At 35.5% G+C, this 17,045-nt stretch overlaps 1 long non-coding RNA gene and 1 pseudogene across 1 annotated transcript; both read left to right on the top strand.

The window, feature by feature from the left end:
- Positions 1-432: 432 nt before the first annotated feature.
- On the top strand, positions 433-3,295 carry LOC107602042 (toll-like receptor 8; annotated as a pseudogene).
- Positions 3,296-5,911: 2,616 nt separating this feature from the next.
- LOC107602087 (uncharacterized) lies at positions 5,912-13,848 on the top strand. The gene is made up of 3 exons (XR_001610996.1): positions 5,912-6,019; positions 10,946-10,948; positions 13,837-13,848. It is a non-coding gene; the product is annotated as an uncharacterized lncRNA (long non-coding RNA).
- The last annotated feature ends 3,197 nt before the right edge of the window (positions 13,849-17,045 follow it).

Raw genomic sequence — 17,045 nt, 5'->3', positions numbered from 1 at the left:
AGTAAAGACATTTATAATGTTACAAAAGATTTCAATTTCAAATAATGTTGTTCTTTTGAACTTTCTATTCATCAAAGAAACCTGAAAAAACGTAACGTAAACGTAAAAATATATATATATTTTTTTACTTTTAAATGTTGATAATGATTTCATGTGGACACAGAAAACACTGCTGAAAGAAGTTCAGCTTTGCTATCACATAAATACATTTAAAATATATGTCAAGATAGTAAATAGATATTTTAAACTATAAAAATATTTCAAAATATTTATATTTTTACTGTTAATTCATCAAATAAATGCAGCCTTGGTGAGCATAAACATACTTCTTTCAAAACCATTAAATTTTATGTTATTTTTTTAGTTTTTTATTAGCCTAAATAAAATTTTAAAATTTTTTTAGGTTAGTTCTGGTCATGGTTTTTAGGATAAATGCTAGCCCTCAACCTGTTCATGTTGGCATATACCCTTAATCTGATCTGGAATACAACTGAACTAGACTTAGCAGACAATAAAATAAAATACCTCCCAAAAGGACGCCTTCTGGAATCTGACTGATCTTACACAGATAAACCTCAGAAAGAATCAGATTGAAAAAGTGTCTTGAGAATGGGATTTTTTTCAAGATTGGCTAATCTTGAGACTTTGCTTCTTGATGATAATAAGATTACAGTATTTCCAAGAGATCTCCCCCCTGGACTGCAATGGCTGAGCCTCAGTTCCAACCATATCAAGACAATTGGACCATCAGATTTTGCAGGAACAAAGAAACTCAAAGTTTTGTCATTAAATAGGAACTGCTATCATAATGTCAGTAATAGAACTGATAATTCACAATGAAACATTTCAACATTTAAATCTAACTGAGCTAGAACTGTCAAACAATGGACTGAAAAAAATACCATACGCTTTACCCAGATCCCTCCGTTAACTTTCACTTCTCCTAAATAAGATTGACTATGTTCATGCCTCTGACCTGAACAGCCTAACAAGCCTGAGAGTTCTTGATTTATCTGGAAACTGCGCTCTACAGATTCATCCGGATGCTTTTATTGAACTATCCAAACTACAAGACCTATGACTCTCTGGGAATTCTTTACAAACGATCAACCCATCATGGTTCCAGAACCTTACTATGTTAAAGTAACTCATTGATAAGTGAATTTGAAAGCGGCCAATTTTTCAGTGTTCGACCAAAAGAGGAAGTTGTAGATTTCTCATACAATAATCCGTCTCAAAGATTTTACCATAGAATGAAACTCTTGAAAGGTTTTGCTAGTTTGGAATCACTACAAACACTTCACCTAGAAGGTTATATTTCCCACATTCTTTGTGAGGAAGATCTCAGACCTCTTTTTGGTTTGAGAAACCTATCCGTTCTAAACTTGGGAGTCAACTTTCTGCAACATCTCAATCTAGCGGTGTTCAGGAACTTTCACAACCTGTCTTTGAATTCATTGATTGACAACAGGCTAACATTCACAAGTCCTTTTCGGAGACAGGAGTGTAGAAGTGACATCCTTTCTGATGACAATGAAGGAGACCGCCGTGAAGGCCCCTACATTCACACAATTGAACAGTTCCGCCATTATCCTCCATTTACCAAAGCTGAATACCTGGCAACAGGACCAGTTTTGGACCTCAGCAGGAAACAACATTTACGATATCAATCAAATTTTCTTCACAGGAGCAGAGAACATCAATTGCCTCAATCTTTCCTCCAACTTTATTGCTTCATATTTCAATAGTACAGAGTTCACTCACTTCCCCAGGCTAAAGTACCTTGACTTGTCTCACAACAGTGTCTACATGCGTTCAGATTCTGCCTTTAATGAACTGAAAGAATAACAAGTTTTGGATTTAAGTCACAAAAAACATTACTTTGAGGTGGCAGGTGTCAGGAACAGTCTGACGTTCCTGGAAAACAGTTCCTCAAAATGCCCAACCTCAGTTGGAATGAGATAAATTCACTAACCAACAAGACTTTGAAGACCAACTCACTGAAGGAACTGCAGTTTCAAGCCAATCGACTGGATATAATGTGGAAGAAGGACCGTGGATTCAAAAGTCTTTTTAAGTCTCTCTTGAACCTAACACACCTTGATATATCATATACTGTAACAAGCTTAGTGAAATACCAGACATTCAGCTATTTTCAAGGGCGCTAACATATCTTAGCATGAGCAGGAACACTCTGGCCAATTTTGAGTGGGGGAACAGCTCAAATATTTACCCGAGTTGGAGACTCTGGATCTAAGTAAGAACAAACTGAGTAAGGTTACTAGAAAACTATCAAAGCATACAAGCTCGTTGAAGGTCTTAGACTTGAGCCATAATCTTATCTTCAAGTTGCATCACAGCTTTCTCAAAGATGTCAAAAGCCTGCTGATCCTCAGTCTTGCTTTAAGCCGCTTGAAGCACATCAGCGATGCATCCTTCCAGACAGGTAGTGATCACTTTCACATGCTGAACCTGCAGAGAAACCCTATCCACTGTACCTGTGACTTTCTGGACTTCATTCTCTGGTTAGAGAAAAGTGAGATTGTCCTTCCTCGTCTTGCAACAGTCGTCTTGTGCGACCTTCCGGAATCCAAAAGGGGGCATCCAATGGTCAGTCTAGACTTTAAAAATGCCTGCATCAACAACAGTATTGCTCAAATCCTATATGTACTCACGTCATCCATCATCACTGTCATGATGTCTACAACTATTGTGATACATGTGTTCTACTGGGACATGTCATACATTTATAATTTCTGGAGAGCCAAAATATAAAGTTATTACTTGAAAAAAAATGACTGCACATATGATGCCTTTGTTATGTACGACACCAAATATCCGATGGTGGCAGAATGGTTACTGAACCACTTGCGTTTTGAACTGGAAGATAGAGGAAGACGAGTTCGTCCACTCTGTCTGGCGAAAAGAGATTGGACTCCTGGTATACCGATCATGGATAACCTAAATGTCTCGTATTTGGCCTCATCCTTCTGCTATAAACAGGACTACCTCAGATTTGTTCAAAGTGGGATTTTCAAGATGGCAGCTTTCCTAGTGCAAAAAAAGACTGTTGGAAGAGGGCGTGGATGTGATGGTGTTGGTCTTGTTGGAACCGGTTCTTCGGCAGTCGAGAATCCTAAACTTGCAGCGCTGCCTGTGGGCACACAGTGTGTTGGAGTGGCCCAGAAATTCGGCAGAAGAAGGCTTTTTCTGGCAGAGTCTGAGAAACGCAGTTAGGTTTGAGAGTCAAGGTGTGCAAAGCAAATTGTTGACAAATTACTTTAGAGGACGATGACTCTGCACAAAATAAGTAGTTTCGATTGAAACACTTCTGCCGTTGAGATTCTTGCTTGGATTCCTTCTACTGAACTGTTTGTGATTACCACATTGGGGAAATTTTAACATTTATTCTTATTAGTAAATGTATCGTTTAAAACAGGTATATTAATAAAGTCAAGAGTTACGTTAAAATCTATGTAATTTACATAATACATTTTAAGAAAACTAATTTCTGTCATGACAACTCTCAGAGGGATTGGCATGGTACATGACAATGTTAATGTGTTTGGTCTTGGCGGAATAGATCTGCTAAGCTGCTGCTGCTGCTGTGGCAGAGCAAGTACTGACATCTGCTACTGCCAAAACATCCACAACATGCTGCTGTAAGCATGTAAGAAATACTGCTGCTGCACATAACATATATGAAATAACCCCCATATAGCATACAGGTGGAGCTGGGGAAGGTGGAGGGTTTCTAAAGCATGCTGCAACTGCTACAGCAAGCACTAGTCAAGTATTTGAATGTTGAGCTGCAAGCTCATTGGCTGCAGATACAAAAAGAACCAATCAGCTGAGCCATGTGATAATGATGACATCACGTCAGATTGAGAGTTTGACCTATCGGACTGCACCATCTAGAGTTTCATGCCCGAACTTTGGATTTAAGTTATTTTTGTGATTTTAAGTGTTTTGTGAAACACTCTTTTTCAGAGCAGAAATAGATTGAAAGAAAACTTTTATGCCATCAGTATGAGACACACTCTCATGTGATACGTCATCAGCGCGTTCACGCACGCTGTGCAGACAGAGCGAGAATGGCAGACAAACATCAACAACCTGACCTTCCTTCCTGGTATTGTAGTACTTTTAAAGTTTTCTCGCCGGTGAATGACACATGATGAAGCCCAGCGGTCCAGTCCTCGCGCACATATTTTGCATGTCTCGCTTAGTTAACACACCCAATTCTGATAACCAACTCATTAGAAGTGAGCTATGTGCATGAACTGTGTTCTGATCGATATGATCCCTACACCGTGTTCATTGCTCCCTACTCCCTGAGCAGGGGTTTACTTCATTTCGGAATATGGGCTGGAATTGAGAACGGCTGATGTAGCCTATTGTAGTAATGTTGTCTCTGGTATTCTGGTCTGTGAGCGTCTATGCGTTCAGGGGGCGTGGCTTTGGACGGCGATTGCAGGGAGGGTGGGATGTTCGCTTTCAGTGCTATCAGGCTAAAGTTAGCATTTTCCAAGATCTCCTACTGCACCTTTAAATATATAGCTATTTTTATTTACATGGGGGAAATTATATTGTATCCTAATGTAACAAGAAACACTTGTTTCCAAGTTAGTTTTTATTACATTAAATCAAAATGTTGTGAGTTTTTTGCCATTCTGTCTGTAAAGTAGACTTTCCTCACAATGCTGACACTGCCTTCTTAAACTAATTTTATAAACAACTTCCCATTAGTCTCAGTTATGGTGCAATCAGAGTCACATTTGTACAGGAAATACTCTGATGTACTTTATCACTCTAGAGAGCGATACAGCGTGGTGACAGATTTTTATCAGTACCTTTTGTGGACTCACATAGTTGCAATACACAAACACACAGTTACTCCAGCTCTCTATGTCCTTCCCTTTTTCATCTTTTATTCATCATGAAACCAGTGATGAAAAATTCATGACTCCAGGCAATGAAATGAATGCAAAATGAAAACTGTGGGCGTATAAAAATGGTGAGAGAAGAATGTCTCTATCTAGGGTGGCACAAGGTGCGGATCATGGCGAGGGCAGTGGGTTCTGGAGAGCTCTCTGCTAACTCTTTCTATGTTAATAAAGTAGATGAACTTCTGATAGACCGGTTTAATTTCTAACATCACGAGAACCTGGGTAACTACACTGTGTGCTTGCTGAAGAATATTATAGCTTACATGAGCAAAAATCACCCCATCTACTGGAGGCCAACCATGAGAAACAAAGCAAAAATAATTTATGGTGTTTAACATAGGACCAAGAAAATCGCATCATATGGAATACCATTATTGAATAAATGAAGAAAACTTCAAGTGCCTTAAAGGCACAATACGTACGATTTTTTTATTAAAATATCCAAAAACCACTAGAACAGTGTTATATAATTTGCTGACTTGTGTACTTACATTATCCCAAATGTTTCGAAGAATGTTTAAATCCAGAGAAATAAGCAATTTGAACTAGTGACACGGACCGTGACGTCATAACCCCTCGATTTCCGGTTTTGTTTTGTAGAAAACATGGAAACACCAAAGACGCTTTAATATGTTGTGCGTTTTAATAGACCGGTGACGACCGCACAGAGTAGCATTATAACAGAACTTTCAAACGTATCTAGTATGATAAAACAGCGCTGCTTTTTTTTCCCACATCCACACGACCGGAAGGAGCGGAAGCGGCCGACTGTGGCATAATAAAAGCTCCGCTGCTTTCGAGCCGTGTGTCGCACTCGTTCAGCGGCCTCGTTTAGCTTCGACAGCTTTCAGCCTCACCCTGCTTCATTCTACTACGCTAATAAATCATTAGCTCATCCATGAACATGATTTCTGCCCGAGTCCCATCGGATTGCATCGGCTGTGGGGATGAAGACGACAACTCCCATGATTCCACACTCAGTCACGGCCTCATCAAACTACGCTTTTGTCTCTTTGTTTATTTGGAATATGTGCCCTCTAGAGGCGAAAATTACATATCGTGCCTTTAATGTTACGGCATAAAATGATCAACAGTAAAAGCAAGGGGAAAAAAGTTTACTAAAATTGGTGTAGAAACAATTTTCATTCAGTAATTGCTAAATTTCACAAACAACTACAATGGCCAGTAACGTTAATTTCAAAGTAAACTACTTGAAGATGTAAAGTAGAACAACTGAAATTGTATTTTCTTGTAAAACATACTTCAATAATCTTTGTTTTATTTACAACTTTGAAAAACATTTTTTTCCAATCTAGTTCCTGGGTGTCTCTAATATAAGACTATATAAACCCTTATATCTGTGAAAACCCTCATCACCATGTGGTAGTAGCCAGAGCCATAATCACAGCTATAGAAATGTCCATTTAATGTATCTAAACACGTTGAAATTATGATTAAAATATCTATATTCTATTTACTAGTATGATATATGTAACGCCAACAAAGCAATATAGCATACTACTGTTTAAAACGTATTGTCGTGTACTGCATACAGTAGGCTACTGTTAATTCCCATCTTAAAGAAATGTATGCAGTGTACCCCTTACGAAAAAGAAGTGTATTCAAGTGTGTTATTAGTATACTTTTTTTAAACTAAAAATAGGAAAGTATACTTTTAGTCTACTTTTTATGTACTTCTCAGAAATGGGCTTTATGTACTTCTCAGAAATATACTTAAAATGCCATTTAAGTATACTTGATTTATACTTAGAAAAAGTCTAAATATATTTTAGCTATAATTGTGCTCCTAGAATCCGTGTTTTCATTGTTATACTGTAGAGGGCGCTAGTACACATCTTCTGTACAGAATTTCCAAAAAACACAAGTGAAGAAGAAACCGAAACAACAGATGCTTTCACATGTATTCTAACACGATCATTAGACATAAAACAGCATCAAAACTGTGTAACATTATGGAATAAAATGTCGACCAATGTAATAACTGTCAAGCTTTGGGGTGTTGATCGACTTTAGCTACGTTTTGATTATCATTCTGAATCCAATTCATAGTCTTTTTTCAGCTTTTTGTTCATTAGTAAACTATCAGTATACCTATAAGTTCACTTTTAGTATAGTTGCAGTACAAACTAAACATTTTGATGTAAACTAGTTGTGTACTCAAAGTTTACTACTGTTATACTTAAAGTATACTTTTATATACTAGAAAGTGGGCCAATTTAGTCCCAAGGGGTATTGAAATAGTACACTTACAAGTATACTACTAGTACACTGATATTTGTATACTTACTACATAAAGTATACTTAAAAATATACTTGAACTTTACTTAAGTATACTTACTAATATAAACTTGAAGTATACTACTTTTTGGTAAGGGACGTTACAGTGCACAGTATGCAGTACGCTAGCATTCCATTCCGAACATGATTGTTGCCGGTTAGTGCTGTTTACCTCGTCTCAGTAGTGAGGTGGATAGCCTGTATGTTTGCCCAAAGTTTGTCAGAAGAACTGAGGATGGAAAGCAAATCCGTTCTGTGCATGTCATGTAGCCTTTAGAGACGGTTGGTCTTGGTAGGCTACACTCACCAGAGCAGGTGAGTGTAGCCTACCTCACGAATGGTTGTTTCAGATGGTATAAACACTTGCGGTGTTGGTTTGGACCTATATACAGTCTATGGTTTGAACAAGCCTGGATATAGTATACTGGATATAGTTCACTGGATATAGTTCAACTTCACGCCTACAAATAAAGCCTCGTTTACAATCAGTTTGCGCCAATTTAAAAAATAGACACGCGCGCGAATCTGACAGCAGCTTTATCGTAAACGCAAGGTAAAAATTAACGGTTATTTTGTTTTTAAAATACACATTGGACGACCGCATCTATAAATAATGCTCATAATTTTACATTCAATTATAAGTATAAAGCAGTTTGAGTCAAACAAGTACATTACAATACAATACATTTCTTTAAATAATTTTTATTTATTTAAATTTTTTTCTAGTATGGCTGTACAGGCAACCACGTGTCAACACCTCACACGATGACATCACTATTGTAAAATAACTATTTTAATCTGTCTTTTATGTATACAATTTTAAATACAGAAATAAAACGCTTTGGACATTATTTATATTTATGTAACTATAATATCTTTATATACTTTTGTATGGTTTAGCCTACATAATAAACTACAAAATACGTATGTCAGCACTTCACACAATGTCATTACTATTTTAAAATAAAATTAATCATAATATATTTTTTGAAATATCAAGGTAATGTTTTATATGTATTTTATGTATAAAAATGTAAATACAAAAAATATTTGGACATTATTTATATTAATGTAACTATATTAAGTTGTTATTTATATTACTTTTTATTATTTATATAATATAACTCTGTACAGGCTACAAGCCGCATATGTCAACATGTCACACGATGACTTCACTTTTACAATAAAATCAATCATATTAAGATCTTTTGAGATCTTAAGATTATACGTTTTATGTCTTTTAGGCTTATGTTTTTTTTGTTTTTTTTACTAAAAAGCTTTGGACATTATAAATATTTATGTAACTATATTATATTTTTTATTGACATAGCTTTTTGACTATTTATATAATATAACTCTGTATAAGCTACAAACCAAGTCAACACATCACACTATGGCATTGCTATTTTAAAATAAAAACCATGTTAAAATCGTTTGATATCTTAAGATAATAAGCCTAATATGTCTTTGATATATAAAAATTTGAATACTAAAAAAACATGGGACATTATTTATATTTTTATGTAACTGTAAAAAATGACCGTGAATTTAACGGTAAAAGACTGTAAAAATGCTACAGTAAAAACCTGTTAAATGGTTAACGGTAAATTCCCCTACAATATACGGTGAAAAACTGTATTGGACATTACATGTATTGGACATAAATTTTACGGTAGTATACCGTTTTTGAAAGTGAAAAAGACTGTATAATTTACAGTGAATAACCGTAAATTGACATTCCCAGAATTCCCTGCGTTACATTTCAAATTTGATAGTTATTTCAACACAAAAACATGTTTTTTCTTATCAGTTTTGTATTTTAGGGTTGTGTGTTGCACCTAATGTTGTTAAATTAATGTTTATTGCATTATTTCAGTTTCATGTGTGTTACCGTGATGGTGTTTAGTGTTTGTGTGAATGACGCTGTGCACCTTCTATATATGTTATTATTTAAAAGCTGCTTGCGATGGGCTTTGGTTCATCATGTGACTTTCTCATCACCACCTGCATTTGGTGGTTATCAGTGTATTACAAAGCTACAAAACAGATTTCAGTACTTCAATAGGTTGGTATATAAACATTAGATCAGTTAATGAAATTACGGTATTTAACTGTAAATTTAAATTAAAACCGTAAAACGTTGCTACCGTATTTATTACGGTAAAATTCCGGCAACCACAGCTGTTTTTTACCATAAATTTTACGGATTTTTTTTTACAGTGGTTATTTATGTTTTTTTTTTTTTACTATTTATACTTTATTTTAGTCATAGCATATTTTTAAACTTGTTTTTCATGCTTTATTTTCTTCCAAAAACATATTAATTCATACATAAATAGATCAACAAGATAACACACAGAACTTTGTTTCTTCTAAATGTAACTCAGTAGCATGATGCTATTTCAAGGTCTGTGTCTGTGTATTGTCTGCATATGCAGCCTTACAGTACTGAGCTCCAGGGATCGTAGACGTCACACACTCCCTGGAGCTCAGGGCCAGCTGTCAATACGCAGATGCCGGCCCCACAGGAACTCACACTGGCCCCAGCGGTGGATGCAGGGAGCCAACCAGCGCACAGCTTCTGTGTAATGAGACGGGGCCTTTCGCTGACAGTCCACCCCTGAGTGAGTACTGCGCCTGACATACAGCTACAAGCGTGATAGTTGTCGTTTGACAACTCCCTCGTCACGAATTCAGAAAATGTGCACAAACAAAATGCTCTCTCTCTATTCATTACCATTGTTCGGTAAGTTGCTGGGACTCCTTCTGCTGGTGCTGTGGAGTTTTGGGGCCCACTGAGACTTGAATGAGCATGAACCCCACTGAAGTGTGAACATGCGCGTGTGTGTGTGGTCCTCCTGGTTTTTTAATGCTTCATTATTAAAAAGAACATGCTAGTGGCTAATTAGGCATAGTTTGATGTGCCTCCCTCTCTTCTCATCGCCGAGTTAGCATCTCTCTGGTAAACTGATTGCTTGTGTTGAGTTTCGAGCCGTTTCACTGACATTGACCCTGCCACAACGCTCCAGATGCCACGCTGAGACGTGACTGGAAAGGCAGAGCAGGAGCATGGAGGCTCTTTTTCATTTCATTGGTTCATCAACTGGCCAATGAAATCAGCATACAACACAGAAACCCAAATGCATGACTAATTTGTTATGCCTTCACAGCTAATTCTGCCCTATTTTGTGTCATTATTAGGTTTCTAGTATAGTTGCTGTGATGTGACATCTCAAAATGTTTATTTACATGTTAACTTCAGTATTATTCTTCTTGAGCATTTGGAATTTGAAATAGAATACATGGTTAAATAAAAAAAAAACGTAACAGTTTTTGCTCATATTTCACCCAAAATCGAAAAATACTAAATTATTTTCTGCATTTAAAAAAATAAAGCCCATTTTAAAGCCAATATTATTTAGAATTTTTTTGAATTAATGTCAAATAATGCCAACAATTTTCATTACCCCATTGATAAAACCTCATTCTCATTTCTGTAAAAAGATACATTATTTGAATTGTAAAATATGCATAACTGAAGCGAGTCTTCACATAATATTTAATACCTGTTCAAATAAAAGAACAATCTTTATTTTACCCCAAAACAGTATTACAGCAGGGTTGTTATTGACGGTTAACTAAAACTGGAACTACAAACATTTTTTTTTATAAAATAAACATTAATATGAATATTTCAGCTAGTTGCCAAGGCAACATTTTAATTTAGTTTAGCTTGATGTAATAAAATAACTAAAAATGAAACTGAAATAAAAATGAATAAAAAACTATATAGACATATATAAAAAACTACTAAAAATGACAAAAAAACAAAACAAAATGACTAAAACTTTAACTAACATTAAGGAAAATATTATATATAAAAACTGATTCAAAATATTAATTAAAACTATAATACTATCGCAGTGATACTAAAATAATACTGCATTACAGTAATGAGATTCACCACTGAGAATAATGGGAAACAGCTGAAAGTCTGAATATTTTGAGAATTCATAATTTGCTGTATGATTATGAGCCAATTTGTTTTTGTCCTTTAATCAATTGTAACATTTTTCCATGCTAAACCCTGGATTGATTTAAACTAAAACTTTAGATCATTTTTCCTATTTAAAGCTGGATTTCTCCTTTGGGAGAAAAGTGTTTTCCCATGGATATTGAGGTTCGCAAGAAAATGAGCGTGTTTTAGATATAGCCAATGGCATTTGACTCTATTATAGATTTAATATAGAGGGCATTCCTGAGAGACACACAAGATTTCTCTCTTTTCTCGCTCTCTTTCTTTCTCTTTGAGTGTTTTGAATATCCTAAGGTGCCATGACCTGAGAAAGTATTAATGGCATCAGTGCCACTTTAAGTGGGTCATTCGGAGGTTCAGACATATGAAATGCTGTCGCATTCTGGGGCAAATCATTACTGCATGCGCATCTTTATGATATGAAATGCATTATGAGTGAACCAAAGCATATAACAGATTCGAAAGTTTTATTTCAACTCTTGCTTTTATTTTGTAAAAAAGAGTAAAAAGTAAAAATACTTTTTTATATAGATTATAGTTTTTGCCACATACATGAATGATACCGTAAATAGTAAATAAATATATTGAAGGAAGGGCACAATCAACCATATTGCATTGTTATGTTGATTTATTTTATATGCATTCTTAGGGGGGAAAAAAAGGTTCCAAAAGGGGGTTTTCACAGCAAACACTCTTAAAAATAAAGGTTCTTTACTGGCTTCAGTGGTTCCATGAAGAACTTTTAACATGCATGGAACCATATAAGGTTCTTTACAGTGGAAAAAGTTTCTTTAGATAATTAAAATGTTCTTCACACTAAGAAGAACGGTTCTTTAAAGAACCAAAATGATTCTTCTATGGCATTGATACAAAACGTCTCAGGTTACATATGTAACGAGACACTGCGTCTTCTAGGGGTCGCTATAGGAAACCTAGAGGATGCAGTTTGAAGTTCCCTTGAAAGGGAGCGTCTCAGGTTACGTATGTAACCATGGTTCCCTGAGTAGGGAACGAGACACTACGTCCTCTAGGGGTCGCTATAGGAAACCTGGAGGACGCAGTTCGAAGTTCCCTTGAACCCTCTTTTGGAACCTTTATTTTTAAGAGTGAATGCAATAAAAGAACCATTTGGTGTTCCCTAAACCTTTGAGTGATAGAACCATTTTTGTTTAGTGTGAACAACATTTTAAAATTCTGAAGAACCTTTTTCCACTATAAAGAACCTTTTTTTCAGTGGAATAGTTCCATGGATGATGAAGGTTCTTCACTGAACCATCAATGCCAACAAAGAACCTTTATTTTTAAAAGTGCCTTCCTGAGTAACTTGTACTGTAGGTGTTGTATTCATAAACACAACGAAAGTTCATGGAAAACTGTAGAAAGAAGCTCTTCACTATGGATTGTATTTGAGGATGAATACATTTTTGCTAAATGAGAAAATGTCTTTCTTCTCTGCCGACCAGAAACAGAAAGGGACATGCGGTTGAGAATAAACATGCTTGAAGTGGCTCTAAACACACTTGAAATACTCTGGTAGTGTCTACGGAGAGAAGGAACACATAACAGTGGCTTCAGATCTTTTGTACTAGAGATCAAAATGGGACGCGCTATAGCCTACAGCCTGTGGTAATTATCTCTGTCTGAGAGCCAATAGTGTTTGAGTGGAGAGAGCCAGAGGGCGACAGTGCACGAGTTTACTGAGGAGTGAAGGATCGTCATGCTGGCTTCAGGCTCTATGACGACTTCAATTAGTCAAAACCTTTAAACATGTAATTCAGCTGATTTATCTGGAATTGAAACAGTACACACGCTGTTGTTTCGTGTTTGTTTGCTGAATTTTGCTGTTTTGTTTTGTTGTAGTAATTCATACAGCAAAAGATCAAATCAGGAGTTCTATCATTTAATGTCATTATCTCTTGCTTCTCATGTTTTTCTCTTTAGAAAGAGACTCCTGAAATCTCACAAGTTTCAAAAAAGATCTCAATTTGAACGCAAACATTTCTCATCAAATGGTATCCCATCAAACAGAAAATGTTCTCTTAACAAAAGCATATGGTTTCCCTTCTTATCAGCTACTTAAAGTTCCAGGAACGTTCTATTTTTGTAACCATAAATTGTGCAGAACTGATTTTTTTTTTTTGACAACCTAATAGGAACAGATACAGAACATTCTCTAATGGTCATTTTAAGGGTAATTTCAGGTTTAATTTCAAAAGTTGTCAAACATTTTAGGTTAATTTCAAAACCATAAACTGACCTAGAATGTTGCCTGGAGGGTAACAATATTATAATATCTTACAGAACAGAATCTTTTCTAATGGTTAAATCTCATGATCATTCTGCATTTTGCAGATTTAGTCATTCACCTTAGTGTAATACAGCATTTAAATGTAGAAATTAAGATATATCTTTAATCTATATATGAAACCATTAAATACAATTATATTTGTATTAAATATTTAAAAATATTTTTGACTTTTGTAATATAATTTCAAGGTGCTAAAATCTCCTTCCATTAATTTTCAGATTTAGTTGGATGGATGCATATATTAGTTAATTTATTTAATATTATTTAATATATATACATAAGTGTGTGTGTGTGTGTATATATGAATAGTTCAGATGCAAAAGCCTCTTAGTGCCATTTGAAATTTACTTCTAAAATGAGCATTTTTATCAGGCTCCTATGTTTATGTTCAGTTATTTCACTTTAATGGATTCTCACTTTAATGTATTTTCAATTTCTAATGCATTCATTGCCATTAAAGTGAAATTACTGAACCTACAAATGGCACTTAGAGGCTTTTGCATCTGAACTCTTCATTTATATACTGTATATATATATATATATATATATATATACACAGTATATATTATAAAATAATGCAATAATATAAGATGTATATAGATAAAGAGATACATAGAAACTAGTAAAAATGAACATTATTTTCCTATATTTATCACCTCCCCTCCCCTCATCTCATCTGTTTTTACTTTTGTCTTCACACTTGCTGGCTCTCTGGCTCTCTCTCATGTTAACCTGTCGATGGCGTGTGTGTGGTGTGACTCTGACCTCCATCTGCCCATATGTGACTCTTCACCCTCCCACGAGACCCCTGCGCTCCGTTCTGACAGCCCGTGATTAATTACTCACCCTTATGATTCATGCCTTAAAAATATTTCACAATAATGGACAACAGGTGGTCAACAAAAATGTTGAAGAATCTTAAAATCACATTTGTAATTGAAAGACGGCAGGTCATGTATAGATACTGTGACTCTATGGCACTATCTGAACATTGCTCTGTTTTTTAAGTGACTCAACATGTTTCAGCCAATGGTCTTTGCTAAGATGTTGCTGTGAATGGTTTATAGTGTGTTCTGGGTGGTTGCTAGAGTTTTAGAGGTTATTGCTTTTCACCTGCTTTATCATCCACAAATTACTAAGTCCAAAATGAAAAGTAACTGCACCATTTTCAATAAGTCACGCAATTTGAGCACAAAAGATGTAGGAAGACACTTTTAAATTATATATATTCCTAAACTCACCTGGAATAAATTGAAATGTGCTGTCAGGTATAAAAACACACTGTATTTTGTGTTGCAAAGTCTTTTGTGGATTGACACAAATTTTGATTGACTGTTGGAGGGTCTTCCATTTGCATCGCCCAGGGCAAAGTTACCCTCTGACAGTGATCCGTGGATCTGGCTGGGCCTCTCACCTCGGTGTGATGAAAACTGCTGCTGCTCCCACAGACACTGGCACACAGAGTTCAGCCCTGACAGCTCCGATACTACACAGAGACGAACCGCTGTTCATTTAGCTCGCTCACACACAAAGCAATCACAGTTAAGATCTCTTTAATGCCTCATCATCATTTGTTTCCAACGTGCACCGATGAGTAGTTCACAATAAGCCCGAGAACGTGTATTAAGACAGTAAATAATGTTGACTTTGTATAAAACGTATAAAACATTCCTCTGGGAATTACATCAGTGTCGTACCTGCGTGACAGATGTAGCAGAACGCATATCAAATCACATTATATTTCATTTCTGATGCTTCAAAAAGGCAAGCGGGAAATGAGGCGGATCGGTCTGTAGGTGTCTGTCGGATCTATTAACAGCACAAACTCTGATAATAACCTCTCTATGGGTTTAAAGGGAAAAAATCCCCTGCTTTTTTATCCCAAGGACAAGCGTGTGGCGCGACTGCTTCAGTCGTACAGAATCCATTTCAGAGAGCCTTGAGGCTGAACAGACAGCACAGGTTCATTCAGAGAGCAGACTCCATATTATCCTCACCCCGTGGAAGAATTGGCTCGACCGCACAGAGCATGTGCAGACTTCCAGTCTACCAACAAATTGCCTGTATTGGTCAGATTTGTGCAAAACTCTTTATTGAATCATTGGTGAACCCAAATGGAGTTCCATTTGTCATTATTTTTGACTTAATTTAGACTATAGTTCATTCAGATTTTACACGCAATTTTTAGGTTGCCGTTATATAAGATGCCTATTTATAGTAAGTCCCAGCAGGAACTCTTTATTCTATAGTAAACCATCATGTTCTGGTCTTTTAAAGAACCCAGGAAATCAAAACACTGATTTGAATAAACCATTGAAAAATATCTGGTGTATTAGAAATGTTATTACACCTAGATTATGCAATAATTGCATATAATATAATGTGTAACAAAAGTAAACACTTCATAATACACCAAATATCCAGTACAAGACTTGGATTCTTGGTATAGAAATTATTTTCACTCAGATATCACTACTAAATTTCACAATTAATTACAAAGGAACAGTAAATATCACATTGAATTAAATGCTACCGTTACAGATAGATAGACAGACAGACAGATAGAAAGATAGATAGATTCAATTATATTTTTATTTTGCGTGTGTGAGTGCTCCATTTAAAACTCAAGAATCCAGAATCCAGGTCTTGTACTGGATATTTGATGTACTGCAAAATATTTACTTTTATAGTGTTGGAATATTATGCATTATATTGTATGCAGTCATATGCAAAATTTTAGTGGTTTGTTCAAATCAGTGTTTTTTTTGTTTGTTTGTTTTTTGGTTCTTTAAAACACCAGAACATGATAGTTTACTTAAAAATTGGTGGGACTTCAATAGGCATCTCATACACTCTAAAAAATGCTGGGTTAAATACAACCCAGTGCTGGGTAAAATAGGGACAAACCCAGCAATTGTGTTGTTTTGACCCAGCAGTTGGGTTACTACCCAGAAGGTTGGGTTAAACATTTAACCCAACCTTCTGGGTCAAAACAACCCAATTTTATAATAATGTTAATATTAATTAGCCAGAATTTATGCTGTTTAGTCTTTTGTTAAATCACTTAACTAACAAAAGCCTTTATGACATCATCCCTTCAGGAAGTGACATCACTTTGGTGGCAAAGTGGACAAACATCAAGTGTTAGCAATGGATTTAATTAATTTTTTTTTTTTTTTACAATAACTTCATAATTTGGATTTTAAGCTGTTTAGTTGTAAAATCACATAACTAACAAAACCTTTATGATCTCATTTTCCAGGAAGTGACAAATCAACAGCAGAAGCATTAGGAATTGTTAACAATGGATTTGACACATTCTGTGAGTTCTAAAAGTTTGTTTACTTTCATATAATGGAAGTACTTGGTTAAACCAAATAATATTCATTTTAATCTTTAAATTACAGAATTTAAAAGGTGCTGCATAACAAGAATGGCCCATTAGTCATTGTCA

Source organism: Sinocyclocheilus grahami, unplaced genomic scaffold, assembly GCF_001515645.1.
Source record: "Sinocyclocheilus grahami isolate Dianchi unplaced genomic scaffold, SAMN03320097.WGS_v1.1 scaffold318.1, whole genome shotgun sequence".
NCBI lineage: Eukaryota > Metazoa > Chordata > Actinopteri > Cypriniformes > Cyprinidae > Sinocyclocheilus > Sinocyclocheilus grahami.
The sequence above is the reverse complement of the archived record's forward strand: the minus strand, read 5'-3'. Positions and strand labels throughout refer to the sequence as shown.